The 24,963-nt window shown below is 46.0% G+C and overlaps 1 protein-coding gene across 3 annotated transcripts in view; it reads left to right on the forward strand.

The window, feature by feature from the left end:
* Positions 1-24,963, forward strand: part of nat16 (N-acetyltransferase 16) — a 167,759-nt gene that overhangs the window by 62,580 nt on the left and 80,216 nt on the right. The gene's annotated exons all lie outside the window — the stretch shown is intronic.

Raw genomic sequence — 24,963 nt, forward strand, 5'->3', positions numbered from 1 at the left:
ACCCTGTCGACCTCGTACGTATGTAAAGGGTATCGTGTGTGGGCGGAGCAAAATGGCTCAGTGTCGCCCCCTAGAAATTTTCAACAACCCCTCCGCATTGGGGTTATTATGTGCTCGTACTAACGCAGAGGGTATCGTGCGTGTGGGCAGAGCTGCGCGACTACGGCGTTCAGCGCATTCCCCAACGTACGCACATCCCAACGTACGCACACCTCGGTCCCGCTCACAGCTGCTTGCAGCTTTCTAGTTATTATTATTCTTCTTATTCTTTGCAAAAGGTATGCGAAAACTCAGGAAATTTTGCAAGCGCCACGTGCCAGTCGACGACATGAAAGAATCTAAACATTATATCTTTGGGAGTTGCTCATTGGCTCTGTAGCGCCCCCTACGATGCTTAAAAATGGTGCCCGCAATGGGGTTAGTTTCGCGTAGGACAATGAAATTCGGCACACTCATTCACCATGCCCAGACGCACAAAAAAGTCTCATGCCGCCATGGTCCCACGTACACAGGAAGGCGGCCATTTTGGATGGAAAGTGCGTTTTCGTGCCATTTTTGACCGATTCCACGCCTTGCATAAGATCGAACTTGTCCTACAGATTTCATGCTACAGACTTCAAACTTGGCCAGGTTACTCTTAAGACATGGGGGGAAAAATTCATGGAGAAACTCTTTCAAAACTTAAAGGGCGTGGCCGTGACGACGCTTCAAAGTTTGATGACTCGCCATCACTCGCCTCAAAAAATTAAGTCGCTTATAACTCCCACATACATTATCCAATCTGTCCCAAACTTCATACGGTGAATGCTGGACCCAGCCTGAACGCGTACATATTATCATAGTGACATCCACCTATAGCGCCACCTGCTGGTGGTTGGAAACGTCTTTTTTTTCCACACCTCAAACTCCTCCTACAGATTTAATGCTACAAGCTTCAAACTTGGCCAGGTTACTCTTAAGACATGGGGGCGAAAATTCATGGAGAAACTTTTTCAAACCTCAAAGGGCGTGGCCGTGGCGACGCCTCAAATTTATGACTCGCCATTAAAAATTAAGTCGCTTATAACTTCCACATACATTATCCAATCTGTCCCAAACTTCATACGGTTATTGCTGGACCCAGCCTGAACGCGTACATATTATCATAGTGATAAACACCTATAGCGCCACCTGCTGGTGGTTGGAAACGTCTTTTTTTTCCACACCTCAAACTCCTCCTACAGATTTAATGCTACAAGCTTCAAACTTGGCCAGGTTACTCTTAAGACATGGGGGCAAAAATTCATGGAGAAACCTTTCCAAACTCTGAACGGTGTGGGCGTGGCCAGGTGGTGAAAATCGTGTGATGGCGTTTATGATTTGAAAGCCTTATCATCATCGCAAAGTCATGAAACTTGGCACACACGTCCACCCTGAAGACCTTGTATATATGTAAAGGGTATCGTGTGTGGGTGGAGCAAAATGGCTCAGTGGCGCCCCCTAGAAATTTTCAAAAACGCCTTCGCATTGGGGTTATTATGTGCTCGTACGTACGCAGAGGCTATCGTGCGTGTGGGCAGAGCTGCGCGACTACGGCGTCCAGCGCATGCCCAACGTGCGCACCTCCAACGTACGCACACCTCGGTCCCGCTCACAGCTGCTTGCAGCTTTCTAGTTCTTTCTTATTCTTTGCAAAAGGTATGCGAAAACTCAGGAAATTTTGCGAGCGCCACCTGCCAGTCGACGACATGAAAGAATCTAAACATTATATCTTTGGGAGTTGCTCATTGGCTCTGTAGCGCCCCCTACGATGCTTAAAAATGGTGCCCGCAATGGGGTTAGTTTCGCGTAGGACAATGAAATTCGGTACACTCATTCACCATGCCCAGACGCACAAAAAAGTCTCTTGCCGCCATGGTCCCACGTACACAGGAAGGCGGCCATTTTGGATGGAAAGTGCGTTTTCGTGCCATTTTTGGCCGATTCCACGCCTTGCTTAAGATCGAACTTGTCCTACAGATTTAATGCTACAGACTTCAAACTTGGCCAGGTTACTCTTAAGACATGGGGGGGGGAATTCATGGAGAAACTTTTTCAAAACTTAAAGGGCGTGGGCGTGGCAACTCCTCAAAGTTCGATGACTCGCCATCACTCGCCACAAAAAATGAAGTCGCTTATAACTCCCACATACATTATCCAATCTGTCCCAAACTTCATACGGTGAATGCTGGACCTAGCCTGAACGCATACATATTATCATAACGACATCCACCTATAGCGCCACCTGCTGGGGGTTGGAAACATCTCTTTTTTTCCACATCTCGCATTTGATCGAACTCGTCCTACAGATTTAATGCTACAAGCTTCAAACTTGGCCAGATTACTCTTAAGACATGGGGGGAAAGAGTCATGGAGAAACTTTTTCAAACCTCAAAGGGCGTGGCCGTGGCGACGCCTCAAAGTTATGACTCGCCATGAAGAATTAAGTCGCTTATAACTTCCACACTCATTATCCAATCTGTCCCAAACTTCATACGGTGAATGCTGGACCAAGCCTGAACGCGTACATATTATCATAGTGACATCCTCCTATAGCGCCACCTGCTGGTGGTCGGAAATGTCATTTTTTGCCACACCTCACATTTTATAAAACTCCTCCTACAGATTTAATGCTACAAGCTTCAAACTTAGCCAGGTTACTCTTAAGACATGGGGGCAAAAATTCATGGAGAAACTTTTCCAAACTCTGAACAATTCGGGCGTGGCCAGGCGGTGAAAATCGTGTGATGGTGTTTGTGATTTGAAAGCCTTATCATCATCACAACGTCATGAAACTTGGCACACACGTCCATCCTGAACACCTCGTACGTATGTGAAGGGTATCGTGTGTGGGCGGAGCAAAGTGGCTCAGTGGCGCCCCCTAGGGTACTTAAAAATGGTCCACACATTGGAGTTAGTTTTGCGTGGGACGACGAAATTCGGTACACTCATTCATCATGCCCAGACGCACAAAAAAGTCTCATGCCGCCATGGTCCCACGTCCACAGGAAGTCAGCCATTTTGGATGGAAAGTGCGTTTTCGTGCCATTTTTGACCGATTCTACACCTTGTATCAGATCGAACTTGTCCTACAGATTTAATGCTACAGACTTCAAACTTGGCCAGGCTACTCTTAAGACATGGGGGGAAAAATTCATGGAGAAACTTTTTCAAACCTCAAAGGGCGTGGGCGTGGCGACGCCTCAAAGTTCTATGACTCGCCATCACTCGCCACAACAAATTAAGTTGCTTATAACTCCCACATACATTATCCAATCTGTCCCAAACTTCATACGGTGAATGCTGGACCCAGCCTGAACGCGTACATATTATCATAGTGACATCCACCCATAGCGCCACCTGCTGGTGGTTGGAAACATCTTTTTTTTTCACACCTCGCATTTGATCAAACTCCTCCTACATATTTAATGGTAAAATCTTCAAACTTGGCCAGGTTACTCTTAAGCTAGGGGGGAAGAAAACTCTTGAGAAGCTTTTCCAAACTCTGAACGGTGTGGGCGTGGCCAGGCGGTGACAATCGTGTGATGGCGTTTGTGATTTGAAAGCCTTATCATCATCGCAACTTAATGAAACTTGGCACACACGTCCACCCTGATGACCTCGTTCGTATGTGAAGGGTATAGTGTGTGGGCTGAGCAAAATGGCTCAGTGGCGCCCCCTAGAAATTTTCAAAAACCCCTCCGCATTGGAGTTATTATGTGCTCGTACGTACGCAGAGGGTATTGTGTGTGTGGGCAGAGCTGCGGCTCCAGCGTCCAGCGCATGCCCCAACGTGCGCACATCCCAACGTACGCACACCTCGGTCCCGCTCACAGCTGCTTGCAGCTTTCTAGTTATTATTATTCTTTCTTTCTTTCTTATTCTTTGCAAAAGGTATGCGAAAACTCAGGAAATTTTGCGAGCGCCACCTGCCAGTCGACGACATGAAAGAATCTAAACTTTATATTTTTGGGAGTCGCTCATTGACTCTGTAGCGCCCCCTACAATGCTTAAAAATGGTCCCCTTAATAGGATTAGTTTTGCGTAGGACAACGAAATTCGGTACACTTATTCATCTTGCCCAGACGCACAAAAAAGTCTATCGCCGCCATGGTCCCACGTACACAGGAAGGCGGCCATTTTGGATGGAAAGTGCGTTTTCGTGCCATTTTTGACCGATTCCACGCCTTGCATAAGATCGAACTTGTCCTACAGATTTAATGCTACAGACTTCAAACTTGGCCAGGTTACTCTTAAGACATGGGGGGAGAGATTCATGGGGAAACTTTTTCAAAACTTAAAGGGCGTGGCCGTGGCGACGCCTCAAAGTTCGATGACTCGCCATCACTCGCCACAAAAATTAAAGTCGCTTATAACTTCCACATACATTATCCAATCTGTCCCAAACTTCATACGGTGAATGCTGGACCCAGCTTGAACGCGTACATATTATCATAACGACATCCACCTACAGCGCCACCTGCTGGTAGTCGGAAACTTCTTTTTTTTCCTACACCTCGCATTTGATCGAACTTGTCCTACAGATTTGATGCTACAGATTTCAAACTTGGCCAGGTTACTCTTAAGACATGGGGGAAAAAATTCATGGAGAAACTTTTTCAAACCTCATAGGGCGTGGCCGTGGCGACGCCTCAAATTTATGACTCGCCATTAAAAATTAAGTCGCTTATAACTTCCACATACATTATCCAATCTGTCCCAAACTTCATATGGTTATTGCTGGACCCAGCCTGAACGCGTACATATTATCATAGTGATAAACACCTATAGCGCCACCTGCTGGTGGTTGGAAACGTCTTTTTTTTCCACACCCTTAAACTCCTCCTACAGATTTAATGCTAAAATCTTCAAACTTGGCCAGGTTACTCTTAAGACATGAGGGCAAAACTTCATGGAGAAACTTTTCCAAACTCTGAACGGTGTGGGCGTGGCCAGAGGTGAAAATCGTGTGATGGCGTTTGTAATATGAAAGCCTTACCATCATCGTAAAGTCATGAAACTTGGTACACACGTCCATCCTGACGACCTCGTACGTATGTAAAGGGTATTTTGTGTGGGCGGAGCAAAATGGCTCAGTGGCGCCCCCTAGAAATTTTCAAAAACCCCTATGCATTGGGGTTATTGCGTGCTCGTACGTACGCAATGGAAATCGTGCGTGTGGGCAGAGCTGCGCGACTATGGCGTCCAGCGCATGCCCAACGTGCGCACATCCCAACGTACGCACACTCGGTCCCGCTCACAGCTGCTTGCAGCTTTCTAGTTATTATTATTCTTTCTTATTCTTTGCAAAAGGTATGCGAAAACTCAGGAAATTTTGCGAGCACCACCTGCCAGTCGACGACATGAAAGAATCTAAACTTTATATTTTTGGGAGTCGCTCATTGGCTCTGTAGCGCCCCCTACGATGCTTAAAAATTGTCCCCGCAATAGGATTAGTTTCGCGTGGGACGACGAAATTTGGTACACTCATTCATCATGCCAAGACGCACAAAAAAGTCTCAGGCCGCCATGGTCCCACGTCCACAGGAAGTCGGCCATTTTGGATGGACAGTGCGTTTTCGTGCCATTTTTGACCGATTCCACACCTTGTATAAGATCGAACTTGTCCTACAGATTTAATGCTACAGACTTCAAACTTGGCCAGGTTACTCTTAAGACATGGAGGGAAAAATTCATTGGCCAACTTTTTCAAAACTTAAAGGGCGTGGCCGTGGCGACGCCTCAAAGTTTGATGACTCGCCATCACTCGCCACGAAAAATGAAGTCGCTTATAACTCCCACATACATTATCCAATCTGTCCCAAACTTCATACGGTGAATGCTGGACCCAGACTGAAAGCTCACATATAAAATAGTGACATCCACCTATAGTGCCACCTGCTGGTGGATGGAAATGTCTTTTTTTTCCCACACCTCGCATGTGATCGAACTCCTCCTACATATTTAATGCAAAAACCTTCAAACTTGGCCAGGTTGCTCTTAAGACATGGGCCGAAAAAATCATTGGCCAACTTTTTCAAAACTTAAAGGGCGTGGCCGTGGCGACACCTCAAATTTATGACTCGCCATAAAAAATCAAGTCGCTTATAACTCCCACATACATTATCCAATCTGTCCCAAACTTCATACGGTGAATGCTGGACCCAGCCTGAACGCGTACATATTATCATAACGACATCCACCTATAGCGCCACCTGCTGGGGGTTGGAAACATCTCTTTTTTTCCACACCTCGCATTTGATCGAATTCGTCCTACAGATTTAATGCTACAGACTTGAAACTTGGCCAGGTTACTCTTAAGACACGGGGGGAAAAATTCATGGATAAACTTTTTCAAATCTCAAAGGGCGTGGCCGTAGCAAGGCGGTGAAAATCTTGTAATGGCGTTTCTGATTTGAAAGCCTTATCATCATCGCAAAGTCATGAAGCTTGGCACACACGTCCACCCTGTCGACCTCGTACGTATGTAAAGGGTATCGTGTGTGGGCGGAGCAAAATGGCTCAGTGTCGCCCCCTAGAAATTTTCAACAACCCCTCCGCATTGGGGTTATTATGTGCTCGTACTAACGCAGAGGGTATCCTGCGTGTGGGCAGAGCTGTGCGACTACGGCGTTCAGCGCATTCCCCAACGTACGCACATCCCAACGTACGCACACCTCGGTCCCGCTCACAGCTGCTTGCAGCTTTCTAGTTATTATTATTCTTCTTATTCTTTGCAAAAGGTATGCGAAAACTCAGGAAATTTTGCAAGCGCCACGTGCCAGTCGACGACATGAAAGAATCTAAACATTATATCTTTGGGAGTTGCTCATTGGCTCTGTAGCGCCCCCTACGATGCTTAAAAATGGTGCCCGCAATGGGGTTAGTTTCGCGTAGGACAATGAAATTCGGTACACTCATTCACCATGCCCAGACGCACAAAAAAGTCTCATGCCGCCATGGTCCCACGTACACAGGAAGGCGGCCATTTTGGATGGAAAGTGCGTTTTCGTGCCATTTTTGACCGATTCCACGCCTTGCATAAGATCGAACTTGTCCTACAGATTTAATGCTACAGACTTCAAACTTGGCCAGGTTACTCTTAAGACATGGGGGGAGAGATTCATGGGGAAACTTTTTCAAAACTTAAAGGGCGTGGCCGTGGCGACGCCTCAAAGTTCGATGACTCGCCATCACTCGCCACAAAAATTAAAGTCGCTTATAACTTCCACATACATTATCCAATCTGTCCCAAACTTCATACGGTGAATGCTGGACCCAGCTTGAACGCGTACATATTATCATAACGACATCCACCTACAGCGCCACCTGCTGGTAGTCGGAAACTTCTTTTTTTTCCTACACCTCGCATTTGATCGAACTTGTCCTACAGATTTGATGCTACAGATTTCAAACTTGGCCAGGTTACTCTTAAGACATGGGGGAAAAAATTCATGGAGAAACTTTTTCAAACCTCATAGGGCGTGGCCGTGGCGACGCCTCAAATTTATGACTCGCCATTAAAAATTAAGTCGCTTATAACTTCCACATACATTATCCAATCTGTCCCAAACTTCATATGGTTATTGCTGGACCCAGCCTGAACGCGTACATATTATCATAGTGATAAACACCTATAGCGCCACCTGCTGGTGGTTGGAAACGTCTTTTTTTTCCACACCCTTAAACTCCTCCTACAGATTTAATGCTAAAATCTTCAAACTTGGCCAGGTTACTCTTAAGACATGAGGGCAAAACTTCATGGAGAAACTTTTCCAAACTCTGAACGGTGTGGGCGTGGCCAGAGGTGAAAATCGTGTGATGGCGTTTGTAATATGAAAGCCTTACCATCATCGTAAAGTCATGAAACTTGGTACACACGTCCATCCTGACGACCTCGTACGTATGTAAAGGGTATTTTGTGTGGGCGGAGCAAAATGGCTCAGTGGCGCCCCCTAGAAATTTTCAAAAACCCCTATGCATTGGGGTTATTGCGTGCTCGTACGTACGCAATGGAAATCGTGCGTGTGGGCAGAGCTGCGCGACTATGGCGTCCAGCGCATGCCCAACGTGCGCACATCCCAACGTACGCACACTCGGTCCCGCTCACAGCTGCTTGCAGCTTTCTAGTTATTATTATTCTTTCTTATTCTTTGCAAAAGGTATGCGAAAACTCAGGAAATTTTGCGAGCACCACCTGCCAGTCGACGACATGAAAGAATCTAAACTTTATATTTTTGGGAGTCGCTCATTGGCTCTGTAGCGCCCCCTACGATGCTTAAAAATTGTCCCCGCAATAGGATTAGTTTCGCGTGGGACGACGAAATTTGGTACACTCATTCATCATGCCAAGACGCACAAAAAAGTCTCAGGCCGCCATGGTCCCACGTCCACAGGAAGTCGGCCATTTTGGATGGACAGTGCGTTTTCGTGCCATTTTTGACCGATTCCACACCTTGTATAAGATCGAACTTGTCCTACAGATTTAATGCTACAGACTTCAAACTTGGCCAGGTTACTCTTAAGACATGGAGGGAAAAATTCATTGGCCAACTTTTTCAAAACTTAAAGGGCGTGGCCGTGGCGACGCCTCAAAGTTTGATGACTCGCCATCACTCGCCACGAAAAATGAAGTCGCTTATAACTCCCACATACATTATCCAATCTGTCCCAAACTTCATACGGTGAATGCTGGACCCAGACTGAAAGCTCACATATAAAATAGTGACATCCACCTATAGTGCCACCTGCTGGTGGATGGAAATGTCTTTTTTTTTCCACACCTCGCATGTGATCGAACTCCTCCTACATATTTAATGCAAAAACCTTCAAACTTGGCCAGGTTGCTCTTAAGACATGGGCCGAAAAAATCATTGGCCAACTTTTTCAAAACTTAAAGGGCGTGGCCGTGGCGACACCTCAAATTTATGACTCGCCATAAAAAATCAAGTCGCTTATAACTCCCACATACATTATCCAATCTGTCCCAAACTTCATACGGTGAATGCTGGACCCAGCCTGAACGCGTACATATTATCATAACGACATCCACCTATAGCGCCACCTGCTGGGGGTTGGAAACATCTCTTTTTTTCCACACCTCGCATTTGATCGAATTCGTCCTACAGATTTAATGCTACAGACTTGAAACTTGGCCAGGTTACTCTTAAGACACGGGGGGAAAAATTCATGGATAAACTTTTTCAAATCTCAAAGGGCGTGGCCGTAGCAAGGCGGTGAAAATCTTGTAATGGCGTTTCTGATTTGAAAGCCTTATCATCATCGCAAAGTCATGAAGCTTGGCACACACGTCCACCCTGTCGACCTCGTACGTATGTAAAGGGTATCGTGTGTGGGCGGAGCAAAATGGCTCAGTGTCGCCCCCTAGAAATTTTCAACAACCCCTCCGCATTGGGGTTATTATGTGCTCGTACTAACGCAGAGGGTATCCTGCGTGTGGGCAGAGCTGTGCGACTACGGCGTTCAGCGCATTCCCCAACGTACGCACATCCCAACGTACGCACACCTCGGTCCCGCTCACAGCTGCTTGCAGCTTTCTAGTTATTATTATTCTTCTTATTCTTTGCAAAAGGTATGCGAAAACTCAGGAAATTTTGCAAGCGCCACGTGCCAGTCGACGACATGAAAGAATCTAAACATTATATCTTTGGGAGTTGCTCATTGGCTCTGTAGCGCCCCCTACGATGCTTAAAAATGGTGCCCGCAATGGGGTTAGTTTCGCGTAGGACAATGAAATTCGGTACACTCATTCACCATGCCCAGACGCACAAAAAAGTCTCATGCCGCCATGGTCCCACGTACACAGGAAGGCGGCCATTTTGGATGGAAAGTGCGTTTTCGTGCCATTTTTGACCGATTCCACGCCTTGCATAAGATCGAACTTGTCCTACAGATTTCATGCTACAGACTTCAAACTTGGCCAGGTTACTCTTAAGACATGGGGGGAAAAATTCATGGAGAAACTCTTTCAAAACTTAAAGGGCGTGGCCGTGACGACGCTTCAAAGTTTGATGACTCGCCATCACTCGCCTCAAAAAATTAAGTCGCTTATAACTCCCACATACATTATCCAATCTGTCCCAAACTTCATACGGTGAATGCTGGACCCAGCCTGAACGCGTACATATTATCATAGTGACATCCACCTATAGCGCCACCTGCTGGTGGTTGGAAACGTCTTTTTTTTCCACACCTCAAACTCCTCCTACAGATTTAATGCTACAAGCTTCAAACTTGGCCAGGTTACTCTTAAGACATGGGGGCGAAAATTCATGGAGAAACTTTTTCAAACCTCAAAGGGCGTGGCCGTGGCGACGCCTCAAATTTATGACTCGCCATTAAAAATTAAGTCGCTTATAACTTCCACATACATTATCCAATCTGTCCCAAACTTCATACGGTTATTGCTGGACCCAGCCTGAACGCGTACATATTATCATAGTGATAAACACCTATAGCGCCACCTGCTGGTGGTTGGAAACGTCTTTTTTTTCCACACCTCAAACTCCTCCTACAGATTTAATGCTACAAGCTTCAAACTTGGCCAGGTTACTCTTAAGACATGGGGGCAAAAATTCATGGAGAAACCTTTCCAAACTCTGAACGGTGTGGGCGTGGCCAGGTGGTGAAAATCGTGTGATGGCGTTTATGATTTGAAAGCCTTATCATCATCGCAAAGTCATGAAACTTGGCACACACGTCCACCCTGAAGACCTTGTATATATGTAAAGGGTATCGTGTGTGGGTGGAGCAAAATGGCTCAGTGGCGCCCCCTAGAAATTTTCAAAAACGCCTTCGCATTGGGGTTATTATGTGCTCGTACGTACGCAGAGGCTATCGTGCGTGTGGGCAGAGCTGCGCGACTACGGCGTCCAGCGCATGCCCAACGTGCGCACCTCCAACGTACGCACACCTCGGTCCCGCTCACAGCTGCTTGCAGCTTTCTAGTTCTTTCTTATTCTTTGCAAAAGGTATGCGAAAACTCAGGAAATTTTGCGAGCGCCACCTGCCAGTCGACGACATGAAAGAATCTAAACATTATATCTTTGGGAGTTGCTCATTGGCTCTGTAGCGCCCCCTACGATGCTTAAAAATGGTGCCCGCAATGGGGTTAGTTTCGCGTAGGACAATGAAATTCGGTACACTCATTCACCATGCCCAGACGCACAAAAAAGTCTCTTGCCGCCATGGTCCCACGTACACAGGAAGGCGGCCATTTTGGATGGAAAGTGCGTTTTCGTGCCATTTTTGGCCGATTCCACGCCTTGCTTAAGATCGAACTTGTCCTACAGATTTAATGCTACAGACTTCAAACTTGGCCAGGTTACTCTTAAGACATGGGGGGGGGAATTCATGGAGAAACTTTTTCAAAACTTAAAGGGCGTGGGCGTGGCAACTCCTCAAAGTTCGATGACTCGCCATCACTCGCCACAAAAAATGAAGTCGCTTATAACTCCCACATACATTATCCAATCTGTCCCAAACTTCATACGGTGAATGCTGGACCTAGCCTGAACGCATACATATTATCATAACGACATCCACCTATAGCGCCACCTGCTGGGGGTTGGAAACATCTCTTTTTTTCCACATCTCGCATTTGATCGAACTCGTCCTACAGATTTAATGCTACAAGCTTCAAACTTGGCCAGATTACTCTTAAGACATGGGGGGAAAGAGTCATGGAGAAACTTTTTCAAACCTCAAAGGGCGTGGCCGTGGCGACGCCTCAAAGTTATGACTCGCCATGAAGAATTAAGTCGCTTATAACTTCCACACTCATTATCCAATCTGTCCCAAACTTCATACGGTGAATGCTGGACCAAGCCTGAACGCGTACATATTATCATAGTGACATCCTCCTATAGCGCCACCTGCTGGTGGTCGGAAATGTCATTTTTTGCCACACCTCACATTTTATAAAACTCCTCCTACAGATTTAATGCTACAAGCTTCAAACTTAGCCAGGTTACTCTTAAGACATGGGGGCAAAAATTCATGGAGAAACTTTTCCAAACTCTGAACAATTCGGGCGTGGCCAGGCGGTGAAAATCGTGTGATGGTGTTTGTGATTTGAAAGCCTTATCATCATCACAACGTCATGAAACTTGGCACACACGTCCATCCTGAACACCTCGTACGTATGTGAAGGGTATCGTGTGTGGGCGGAGCAAAGTGGCTCAGTGGCGCCCCCTAGGGTACTTAAAAATGGTCCACACATTGGGGTTAGTTTTGCGTGGGACGACGAAATTCGGTACACTCATTCATCATGCCCAGACGCACAAAAAAGTCTCATGCCGCCATGGTCCCACGTCCACAGGAAGTCAGCCATTTTGGATGGAAAGTGCGTTTTCGTGCCATTTTTGACCGATTCTACACCTTGTATCAGATCGAACTTGTCCTACAGATTTAATGCTACAGACTTCAAACTTGGCCAGGCTACTCTTAAGACATGGGGGGAAAAATTCATGGAGAAACTTTTTCAAACCTCAAAGGGCGTGGGCGTGGCGACGCCTCAAAGTTCTATGACTCGCCATCACTCGCCACAACAAATTAAGTTGCTTATAACTCCCACATACATTATCCAATCTGTCCCAAACTTCATACGGTGAATGCTGGACCCAGCCTGAACGCGTACATATTATCATAGTGACATCCACCCATAGCGCCACCTGCTGGTGGTTGGAAACATCTTTTTTTTTCACACCTCGCATTTGATCAAACTCCTCCTACATATTTAATGGTAAAATCTTCAAACTTGGCCAGGTTACTCTTAAGCTAGGGGGGAAGAAAACTCTTGAGAAGCTTTTCCAAACTCTGAACGGTGTGGGCGTGGCCAGGCGGTGACAATCGTGTGATGGCGTTTGTGATTTGAAAGCCTTATCATCATCGCAACTTAATGAAACTTGGCACACACGTCCACCCTGATGACCTCGTTCGTATGTGAAGGGTATAGTGTGTGGGCTGAGCAAAATGGCTCAGTGGCGCCCCCTAGAAATTTTCAAAAACCCCTCCGCATTGGAGTTATTATGTGCTCGTACGTACGCAGAGGGTATTGTGTGTGTGGGCAGAGCTGCGGCTCCAGCGTCCAGCGCATGCCCCAACGTGCGCACATCCCAACGTACGCACACCTCGGTCCCGCTCACAGCTGCTTGCAGCTTTCTAGTTATTATTATTCTTTCTTTCTTTCTTATTCTTTGCAAAAGGTATGCGAAAACTCAGGAAATTTTGCGAGCGCCACCTGCCAGTCGACGACATGAAAGAATCTAAACTTTATATTTTTGGGAGTCGCTCATTGACTCTGTAGCGCCCCCTACAATGCTTAAAAATGGTCCCCTTAATAGGATTAGTTTTGCGTAGGACAACGAAATTCGGTACACTTATTCATCTTGCCCAGACGCACAAAAAAGTCTATCGCCGCCATGGTCCCACGTACACAGGAAGGCGGCCATTTTGGATGGAAAGTGCGTTTTCGTGCCATTTTTGACCGATTCCACGCCTTGCATAAGATCGAACTTGTCCTACAGATTTAATGCTACAGACTTCAAACTTGGCCAGGTTACTCTTAAGACATGGGGGGAGAGATTCATGGGGAAACTTTTTCAAAACTTAAAGGGCGTGGCCGTGGCGACGCCTCAAAGTTCGATGACTCGCCATCACTCGCCACAAAAATTAAAGTCGCTTATAACTTCCACATACATTATCCAATCTGTCCCAAACTTCATACGGTGAATGCTGGACCCAGCTTGAACGCGTACATATTATCATAACGACATCCACCTACAGCGCCACCTGCTGGTAGTCGGAAACTTCTTTTTTTTCCTACACCTCGCATTTGATCGAACTTGTCCTACAGATTTGATGCTACAGATTTCAAACTTGGCCAGGTTACTCTTAAGACATGGGGGAAAAAATTCATGGAGAAACTTTTTCAAACCTCATAGGGCGTGGCCGTGGCGACGCCTCAAATTTATGACTCGCCATTAAAAATTAAGTCGCTTATAACTTCCACATACATTATCCAATCTGTCCCAAACTTCATATGGTTATTGCTGGACCCAGCCTGAACGCGTACATATTATCATAATGATAAACACCTATAGCGCCACCTGCTGGTGGTTGGAAACGTCTTTTTTTTCCACACCCTTAAACTCCTCCTACAGATTTAATGCTAAAATCTTCAAACTTGGCCAGGTTACTCTTAAGACATGAGGGCAAAACTTCATGGAGAAACTTTTCCAAACTCTGAACGGTGTGGGCGTGGCCAGAGGTGAAAATCGTGTGATGGCGTTTGTAATATGAAAGCCTTACCATCATCGTAAAGTCATGAAACTTGGTACACACGTCCATCCTGACGACCTCGTACGTATGTAAAGGGTATTTTGTGTGGGCGGAGCAAAATGGCTCAGTGGCGCCCCCTAGAAATTTTCAAAAACCCCTATGCATTGGGGTTATTGCGTGCTCGTACGTACGCAATGGAAATCGTGCGTGTGGGCAGAGCTGCGCGACTATGGCGTCCAGCGCATGCCCAACGTGCGCACATCCCAACGTACGCACACTCGGTCCCGCTCACAGCTGCTTGCAGCTTTCTAGTTATTATTATTCTTTCTTATTCTTTGCAAAAGGTATGCGAAAACTCAGGAAATTTTGCGAGCACCACCTGCCAGTCGACGACATGAAAGAATCTAAACTTTATATTTTTGGGAGTCGCTCATTGGCTCTGTAGCGCCCCCTACGATGCTTAAAAATTGTCCCCGCAATAGGATTAGTTTCGCGTGGGACGACGAAATTTGGTACACTCATTCATCATGCCAAGACGCACAAAAAAGTCTCAGGCCGCCATGGTCCCACGTCCACAGGAAGTCGGCCATTTTGGATGGACAGTGCGTTTTCGTGCCATTTTTGACCGATTCCACACCTTGTATAAGATCGAACTTGTCCTACAGATTTAATGCTACAGACTTCAAACTTGGCCAGGTTACTCTTAAGACATGGAGGGAAAAATTCATTGGCCAACTTTTTCAAAACTTAAAGGGCGTGGCCGTGGCGACGCCTCAAAGTTTGATGACTCGCCATCACTCGCCACGAAAAATGAAGTCGCTTATAACTCCCACATACATTATCCAATCTGTCCCAAACTTCATACGGTGAATGCTGGACCCAGACTGAAAGCTCACATATAAAATAGTGACATCCACCTATAGTGCCACCTGCTGGTGGATGGAAATGTCTTTTTTTTTCCACACCTCGCATGTGATCGAACTCCTCCTACATATTTAATGCAAAAACCTTCAAACTTGGCCAGGTTGCTCTTAAGACATGGGCCGAAAAAATCATTGGCCAACTTTTTCAAAACTTAAAGGGCGTGGCCGTGGCGACACCTCAAATTTATGACTCGCCATAAAAAATCAAGTCGCTTATAACTCCCACATACATTATCCAATCTGTCCCAAACTTCATACGGTGAATGCTGGACCCAGCCTGAACGCGTACATATTATCATAACGACATCCACCTATAGCGCCACCTGCTGGGGGTTGGAAACATCTCTTTTTTTCCACACCTCGCATTTGATCGAATTCGTCCTACAGATTTAATGCTACAGACTTGAAACTTGGCCAGGTTACTCTTAAGACACGGGGGGAAAAATTCATGGATAAACTTTTTCAAATCTCAAAGGGCGTGGCCGTAGCAAGGCGGTGAAAATCTTGTAATGGCGTTTCTGATTTGAAAGCCTTATCATCATCGCAAAGTCATGAAGCTTGGCACACACGTCCACCCTGTCGACCTCGTACGTATGTAAAGGGTATCGTGTGTGGGCGGAGCAAAATGGCTCAGTGTCGCCCCCTAGAAATTTTCAACAACCCCTCCGCATTGGGGTTATTATGTGCTCGTACTAACGCAGAGGGTATCCTGCGTGTGGGCAGAGCTGTGCGACTACGGCGTTCAGCGCATTCCCCAACGTACGCACATCCCAACGTACGCACACCTCGGTCCCGCTCACAGCTGCTTGCAGCTTTCTAGTTAGGGACCGAGCAGTGAAACTGCAAGGACCCTATTGTATCTGTAAGGTTTATTAGGGACCGAGCAGTGAAACTGCAAGGACCCTATTGTATCTGTAAGGTTTATTATTATTATTCTTTCTTTCTTTCTTATTCTTTGCAAAAGGTATGCGAAAACTCAGGAAATTTTGCGAGCGCCACGTGCTAGTCGACGACATGAAAGAATCTAAACATTATATCTTTGGGAGTTGCTCATTGGCTTTGTAGCGCCCCCTACGGTGCTTAAAAATGGTGCCCGCAATGGGGTTAGTTTCGCGTAGGACAATGAAATTCGGTACACTGATTCACCATGCCCAGACGCACAAAAAAGTCTCTTGCCGCCATGGTCCCACGTAGACAGGAAGGCGGCCATTTTGGATGGAAAGTGCGTCTTCGTGCCATTTTTGACCGATTCCATGCCTTGCATAAGATCGAACTTGTCCTACAGATTTCATGCTACAGACTTGAAACTTGGCCAGGTTACTCTTAAGACATGGAGGGAAAAATTCATTGGCCAACTTTTTCAAAACTTAAAGGGCGTGGCCGTGGCGACGCCTCAAAGTTTGATGACTCGCCATCACTCGCCACGAAAAATGAAGTCGCTTATAACTTCCACATACATAATCCAATCTTTCCCAAAGTTCAACAGGTGATTGCTGGACCCAGCCTGAACGCGCACATGTAAAATAGAGACATCCACCTATAGCGCCACCTGCTGGTGGTTGGAAATGTCTTTTTTTTTCCACACCTCACATTTGATCAAACTCCTCCTACAGATTTCATGCTACAAGCTTCAAACTAGGCCAGGTTACTCGTAAGACATGGGGGGAAAAAATCATTGGCCAACTTTTTCAAACCTCAAAGGGCATGGCCGTGGCGACGCCTCAAATTTATGACTCTCCATAAAAAATTAAGTCGCCTATAACTCCCACATACATTATCCAATCTGTCCCAAACGTCATACGGTGATTGCTAGACCCAACCTGAACGCGCACATATAAGATAGTGATATACACCTACAGCGCCACCTACTGGTGATCGGAAACGTCTTTTTTTTCAACAACTCGCATTTGATCGAACTCCTCCTACAGATTTTATGGTAACAGCTCCAAACTTGGCCAGATTACTCTTTAGCTAGGGGGGAAGAAAAATCTTGAGAAACTTTTCCAAACTCTGAACGGTGTGGGCTTGTTCAGGCGGTGAAAATCGTGTGATGGCGTTTGTGATTTGAAAGCCTTATCATCATCGCAAAGTCATGAAACTTGGTACACACGTCCGCCTTGTCGACCTCGTACGTAAGTAAAGAGTATTGTGTGTGGGCGGTGCTAAATGGCTCAGTGGCGCCCCCTAGAAATTTTCATAAAACCACTCCGCATTGGGGTTTTTATGTGCTCGTACGTACGCAGAGGGTATCGTGCGTGTGAGCAGAGCTACAGCCCCAGCGTCCAGCGCATGCCCCAACGTACGCACATCCCAACGTACGCACACCTCGGTCCCGCTCACAGCTGCTTGCAGCTTTCTAGTTAGGGACCGAGCAGTGAAACTGCAAGGACCCTATTGTATCTGTAAGGTTTATTATTATTAGGGACCGAGCAGTGAAACTGCAAGGACCCTATTGTATCTGTAAGGTTTATTATTAGGGACCGAGCAGTGAAACTGCAAGGACCCTATTGTATCTGTAAGGTTTATTATTATTATTATTCTTTCTTTCTTATTCTTTGCAAAAGGTATGCGAAAACTCAGGAAATTTTGCGAGCGCCACCTGCCAGTCGACGACATGAAAGAATCTAAACTTTATGTTTTTGGGAGTCGCTCATTGACTCTGTAGCGCCCCCTATGATGCTTAAAAATGGTACCCGCAATAGGATTAGTTTCGCGTGGGACGACGAAATTTGGTACACTCATTCATCATGCCCAGACGCACAAAAAGGTCTCTTGCCGCCATGGTCCCACGTACACAGGAAGGCGGCCATTTTGGATGGAAAGTGCGTTTTCGTGCCATTTTTGACCGATTCCACGCCTTGCTTAAGATCGAACTTGTCCTACAGATTTAATGCTACAGACTTGAAACTTGGCCAGGTTACTCTTAAGACATGGAGGGAAAAATTCATTGGCCAACTTTTTCAAAACTTAAAGGGCGTGGCCGTGGCGACGCCTCAAAGTTCGATGACTCGCCATCACTCGCCACGAAAAATGAAGTCGCTTATAACTCCCACATATATTATCCAATCTGTCCCAAACTTCATACGGTGAATGCTGGACCCAGCCGGAACGCGTACATATTATCATAGTGACATCTACCTATAGCGCCACCTGCTGGTGGTTGGAAATGTCTTTTTTTTTCCACACCTCGCATTTGATCGAACTCCTCCTACATATTTAATACAAAAACCTTCAAACTTGGCCAGGTTGCTCTTAAGACATGGGCCGAAAAAATCATTGGCCAACTTTTTCAAAACTTAAAGGGCATGGCCGTGGCGACACCTCAAATTTATGACGCGCCATAAAAAATTAAGTCGCTTATAACTCCCACATACATTATCCAATCTGTCCCAAACTTCATACGGTGAATGCTGGACCCAGCCTGAACGTGCACATACAAAAAAGTGATATCCACCTACAGCGCCACCTAATGGTGGTTGGAAACTTCATTTTTTTCCAGGCCTCTTATTTGATCAAACTCCTCCTACATATTTCATGCTAAAATCTTCAAACTTGGCCAGGTTACTCTTAAGACATGAGGGCAAAACTTCATGGAGAAACTTTTCCAAACTCTGAACGGTGTGGGCGTGGCCAGAGGTGAAAATCGTGTGATGGCGTTTGTAATATGAAAGCCTTATCATCATTGTAAAGTCATGAAACTTGGCACACACGTCCACCCTGACGACCTCGTACGTATGTAAAGGGTATTGTGTGTGGGCGGAGCAAAATGGCTCAGTGGCGCCCCCTAGAAAATTTCAAAAACCCCTCCGCATTGGGGTTATTATGTGCTCGTACGTACGCAGAGGGTATCGTGCGTGTGGGCAGAGCTGCGCGACTACGGCATCCAGCGCATGCCCCAACGTGCGCACATCCAACGTACGCACACCTCGGTCCCGCTCACAGCTGCTTGCAGCTTTCTAGTTATTATTATTATTATTATTCTTCTTATTCTTTGCAAAAGGTATGCGAAAACTCAGGAAATTTTGCAAGCGCCACGTGCCAGTCGACGACATGAAAGAATCTAAACATTATATCTTTGGGAGTTGCTCATTGGCTCTGTAGCGCCCCCTACGATGCATAAAAATGATCCCCTTAATAGGATTAGTTTCGCTTGGGACGACGAAAGTCGGTACACTCATTCATCATGCCCAGACGCACAAAAAAGTCTCATGCCGTCATGGTCCCATGTACACAGGAAGGCGGCCATTTTGGATGGAATGTGCGTTTTCGTGCCATTTTTGACCGATTCCAAGCCTTGCTTATGATCGAACTTGTCCTACAGATTTAATGCTACAGACTTCAAACTTGGCCAGGTTACTCTTCAGACATGGGGGGGAAAATTCATGGAGAAACTTTTACAAAACTTAAAGGGCGTGGCCGTGGCGACTTCTCAAAGTTCGATGATTCGCCATCACTCGCCACAAAAAATGAATTTGCTTATAACTTCCACATACATTATCCATACTGTCCCAAACTTCATACGGTGAATGCTGGACCCAGCCTGAACGCGCACATATAACATAGTGACATCAACCTACAGCGCCACCTGCTGGTGGTCGGAAACGTCTTTTTTTTCCCACACCTCGCATTTGATCGAACTTGTCCTACAGATTTAATGCTACACACTTCAAACTTGGCCAGGTTACTCTTAAGACATGGGGGGAAAAATTCATGGAGAAACTTTTTCAAACCTCAAAGGGCGTGGCCGTGGCCACGCCTCAAATTTATGACTCGCCATGAAAAATTAAGTCGCTTATAACTTCCACATACATTATCCAATCTGTCCCAAACTTCATACGGTGATTGCTGGACCCAGCCTGAATGCGCACATATAAAACAGTAATAAACACCTACAGCGCCACCTGCTGGGGGTTGGAAACGTCTTTTTTTTCCACACCTCAAACTCCTCCTACAGATTTAATGCTACAGGCTTCAAACTTGGCCAGATTACTCTTAAGACATGGGGGGAAAAATTCATGGAGAAACTTTTCCAAACTCAGAACGGTGTGGGCGTGGCCAGGCGGTGAAAATCGTGTGATGGCGTTTGTGATTTGAAAGCCTTATCATGATCGCAAGGTCATGAAACTTGGCACACACGTCCACCCTGACGACCTCGTACGTATGTAAAGGGTATCGTGTGTGGGCGGAGCAAAATGGCTCAGTGGCGCCCCCTAGAAATTTTCAAAAACCCCTCCGCATTTGGGTTTTTATGCGCTTGTAAGTATGCAGAGGGTATCGTGCGTGTGGGCAGAGCTGCAGCTCAAGCGTCCAGCGCATGCCCCAACATGCGTACATCCCAACGTACGCACACCTCGGTCCCGCTCACAGCTGCTTGCAGCTTTCTAGTTATTATTATTCTTTCTTATTCTTTGCAAAAGGTATGCGAAAACTCAGGAAAGTTTGCAAGCGCCACCTGCCAGTCGACAACATGAAAGAATCTAAACTTTATATTTTTGGGAGTCGCTCATTGACTCTGTAGCGCCCCCTACAATGCTTAAAAATTGTCCCCGCAATAGGATTAGTTTCGCGTGGGACGACGAAATTCGGTACACTCATTCATCATGCCAAGACGCACAAAAAAGTCTCAGGCCGCCATGGTCCCACGTCCACAGGAAGGCGGCCATTTTGGATGGAAAGTGCGTTTTCGTGCCATTTTTGACCGATTCCACGCCTTGCATAAGATCAAACTCGTCCTACAGATTTAATGCTACAGACTTGAAACTTGGCCAGGTTACTCTTAAGACATGGGGGGAAAGATTCATGGAGAAACCTTTTCAAAACTTAAAGGGCGTGGCCGTGGCGACGCCTCAAAGTTTGATGACTCGCCATCACACGCCATGAAAAATTAAGTCGCTTATAACTCCCACATACATTATCCAATCTGTCCCAAACTTCATACGGTGAATGGTGGACCTAGTCTGAACGCGTACATATTATCATAGTGACATCCACCTATAGCGCCACCTGCTGGTGGTTGGAAACGTCATTTTTTTTCAACAACTCGCATTTGATCAAACCCCTCCAACAGATTTAAAGCTACAAACTTCAAACATGGCCAGCTTACTCGTAAGACATGGGGGGATAACATCATGGAGAAACTCTTTCAAACCTCAAACGGCTTGGCCGTGGCGACGCCTCAAAGTTATGACTCTTCATCACTCGCCACAACAAATTAAGTTGCTTATAACTCCCACATACATTATCCAATCTGTCCCAAACTTCATACGGTGATTGCTGGACCCAGCCTGAACGCGCACATATAAGATGGTGATATACACCTACAGCGCCACCTACTGGTGATCGGAAACGTCTCTTTTTTTCAACAACTCGCATTTGATCGAACTCCTCCTACAGATTTTATGGTAACAGCTCCAAACTTGGCCAGATTACTCTTTAGCTAGGGGGGAAGAAAACTCTTGAGAAACTTTTACAAGTTCTTAACGGTGGGGGCGTGGCCAGGCGGTGAAAATCTTGTGATAGCGTTTGTGATTTGAAAGACTTATTATCATCTAAAGGTCATGAAACTTGGCACACACGTCCACCCTGACGACCTCGTATGTATGTAAAGGGTATCGTGTGTGGGCGGAGCAAAATGGCTCAGTGGCGCCCCCTACGGTGCTTAAAAATGGTGCCCGCAATGGGGTTAGTTTCGCGTAGGACAATGAAATTCGGTACACTGATTCACCATGCCCAGACGCACAAAAAAGTCTCTTGCCGCCATGGTCCCACGTAGACAGGAAGGCGGCCATTTTGGATGGAAAGTGCGTCTTCGTGCCATTTTTGACCGATTCCACGCCTTGCATAAGATTGAACTTGTCCTACAGATTTCATGCTACAAGCCCTTTTTCCATCAACGACATGATTCGCTTTAATTTGATGCGCATCAAGAAGTTAGTGCGATACATGTGATGGAAAAACGGTTAAATCGCTAGAACGCCTGTTTTGTCGCATTAAATCAATTCGCTCGAAATAGGTGGTTCAGGGCTAAGTTGTATCGCTACAGAAGTGATGGAAAAGGTTAATGCGATTCAGACTAGCCACGCATGCGCAGATGGTATTGGTAAAGCGCGAGGATTCGAATGTTGTTGTTGAGCCGCTCAGCCGCCCCATTTCACCTATCCTGTCGGTATCAAAACAGCAGCAACAACTAGAAACAACAATGTCCGATGTTAAAAGAAACAACTGGTCGAGAGCAGAGACTCTGCTTTTTATGAACACAATTCGGGAGGTCCTGAAGCAGCATAATTAATTCTCGCCTCACTCTCATCGTCCTTCTTAAATTTCTGACGGCTATTATAAGCTGACATAGCAGCACTAGCAGCATGTTTATCCTACGGTCCATAACTCTAAATAAGTAACTAGCCTAATAAATAAAACGAAAGCCGGTGGTGAAAAGGTACGTAGCCTTGAAAGTTATAGCAACTGTTACTATTCCGGGAGGCTGACAATAACAGCGCGAGCAATTAAATTCCCGCTACCGATCATTCTAATTCGCTACAATTCGCCACTTTTGTAATGGAAAATCATCTGGTCGAGTCAGAATAATGCGCATCAGCACGTTCCGGTGATGTCATTTTATTTCGCTAGAATCGTCCTGTTTGATGGAAAACCAACCGAACGCATCTTATATCGCAACAAAGTAATGCGATATAACTTTTAATTCGCTGCAGAATGTGATGGAAAAAGGGCTACAGACTTGAAACTTGGCCAGGTTACTCTTAAGACATGGAGGGAAAAATTCATTGGCCAACTTTTTCAAAACTTAAAGGGCGTGGCCGTGGCGACGCCTCAAAGTTTGATGACTCGCCATCACTCGCCACGAAAAATTAAGTCGCTTATAACTTCCACATACATAATCCAATCTTTCCCAAAGTTCAACCGGTGATTGCTGGACCCAGCCTGAACGCGCACCTATAAAATAGTGACATCCACCTATAGCGCCACCTGCTGGTGGTTGGAAATGTCTTTTTTTTTCCACACCTCGCATTTTATCAAACTCCTCCTACAGATTTCATGCTACAAGCTTCAAACTTGGCCAGGTTACTCTTAAGACATGGGGGGAAAAAAATCATTGATCAACTTTTTCAAACCTCAAAGGGCGTGGCCGTGGCGACGCCTCAAATTTATGACTCGCCATAAAAAATGAAGTCGCTTATAACTCCCACAAACATTATCCAATCTGTCCCAAACTTCATACGGTGAATGCTGGACCCAGCCTGAATGTGTACATATAAAATAGTGACATCCACCTACAGCGCCACCTACTGGTGGTTGGAAATGTCTTTTTTTTTTCCACACCTCGCATTTGATCAAACTCCTCCTACATATTTAATGCTAAACGCTTCAAACTTGGCAAGGCTACTCTTAGGACATGGGCCGAAAAAATCATTGGCGAACTTTTTCAAAACTTAAAGGGCGTGGCCGTGGCGACGCCTCAAATTTATGACGCGCCATAAAAAATTAAGTCGCTTATAACTCCCACATACATTATCCAATCTGTCCAAAACTTCATACGGTGAATGCTGGACCCAGCCTGAACGTGCACATACAAAAAAGTGATATCCACCTACTGCGCCACCTAATGGTGGTCGGAAACTGCATTTTTTTTCCACACCTCTGATTTGATCAAACTCCTCCTATATATTTCATGCTAAAATCTTCAAACTTGGCCAGGTTACTCTTAAGACATGAGGGCAAAACTTCATGGAGAAACTTTTCCAAACTCTGAACGGTGTGGGCGTGGCCAGAGGTGAAAATCGTGTGATGGCGTTTGTAATATGAAAGCCTTATCATCATCGTAAAGTTATGAAACTTGGTACACACGTCCACCCTGATGACCTCGTACGTATGTAAAGGGTATTGTGTGTGGGCGGAGCAAAATGGCTCAGTGGCGCCCCCTAGAAATTTTCAAAAACCCCTATGCATTGGGGTTATTGCTTGCTCGTACGTACGCAATGGAAATCGTGCGCGTGGGCAGAGCTGCGCGACTACGGCGTCCAGCGCATGCCCAACGTGCGCACATCCCAACGTACGCACACTCGGTCCCGCTCACAGCTGCTTGCAGCTTTCTAGTTATTATTCTTTCTTTCTTTCTTATTCTTTGCAAAAGGTATGCGAAAACTCAGGAAATTTTGTGAGCGCCATGTGCTGGTCGACGACATGAAAGAATCTAAACTTTATATTTTTGGGAGTCGCTCATTGGCTCTGTAGCGCCCCCTACGATGCTTAAAAATTGTCCCCACAATAGGATTAGTTTCGCGTGGGACGACGAAATTCGGAACACTCATTCATCATGCCAAGACGCAAAAAAAAGTCTCATGCCGCCATGGTCCCACGTACACAGGAAGGTGGCCATTTTGGATGGAAAGTGCGTTTTCGTGCCATTTTTGACCGATTCCACGCCTTGCTTAAGATCGAACTTGTCCTACAGATTTAATGCTACAGACTTCAAACTTGGCCAGGTTACTCTTAAGACATGGGGGGGAAAATTCATGGAGAAACTTTTTCAAAACTTAAAGGGCGTGGGCGTGGCAACTCCTCAAAGTTCGATGACTCGCCATCACTCGCCACAACAAATGAAGTCGCTTATAACTCCCACATACATTATCCAATCTGTCCCAAACTTCATACGGTGAATGCTGGACCCAGCCTGAACGCGTACATATTATCATAACGACATCCA

The sequence above is a fragment of the Odontesthes bonariensis genome, chromosome 19 (genome assembly GCF_027942865.1).
Source record: "Odontesthes bonariensis isolate fOdoBon6 chromosome 19, fOdoBon6.hap1, whole genome shotgun sequence".
NCBI lineage: Eukaryota > Metazoa > Chordata > Actinopteri > Atheriniformes > Atherinopsidae > Odontesthes > Odontesthes bonariensis.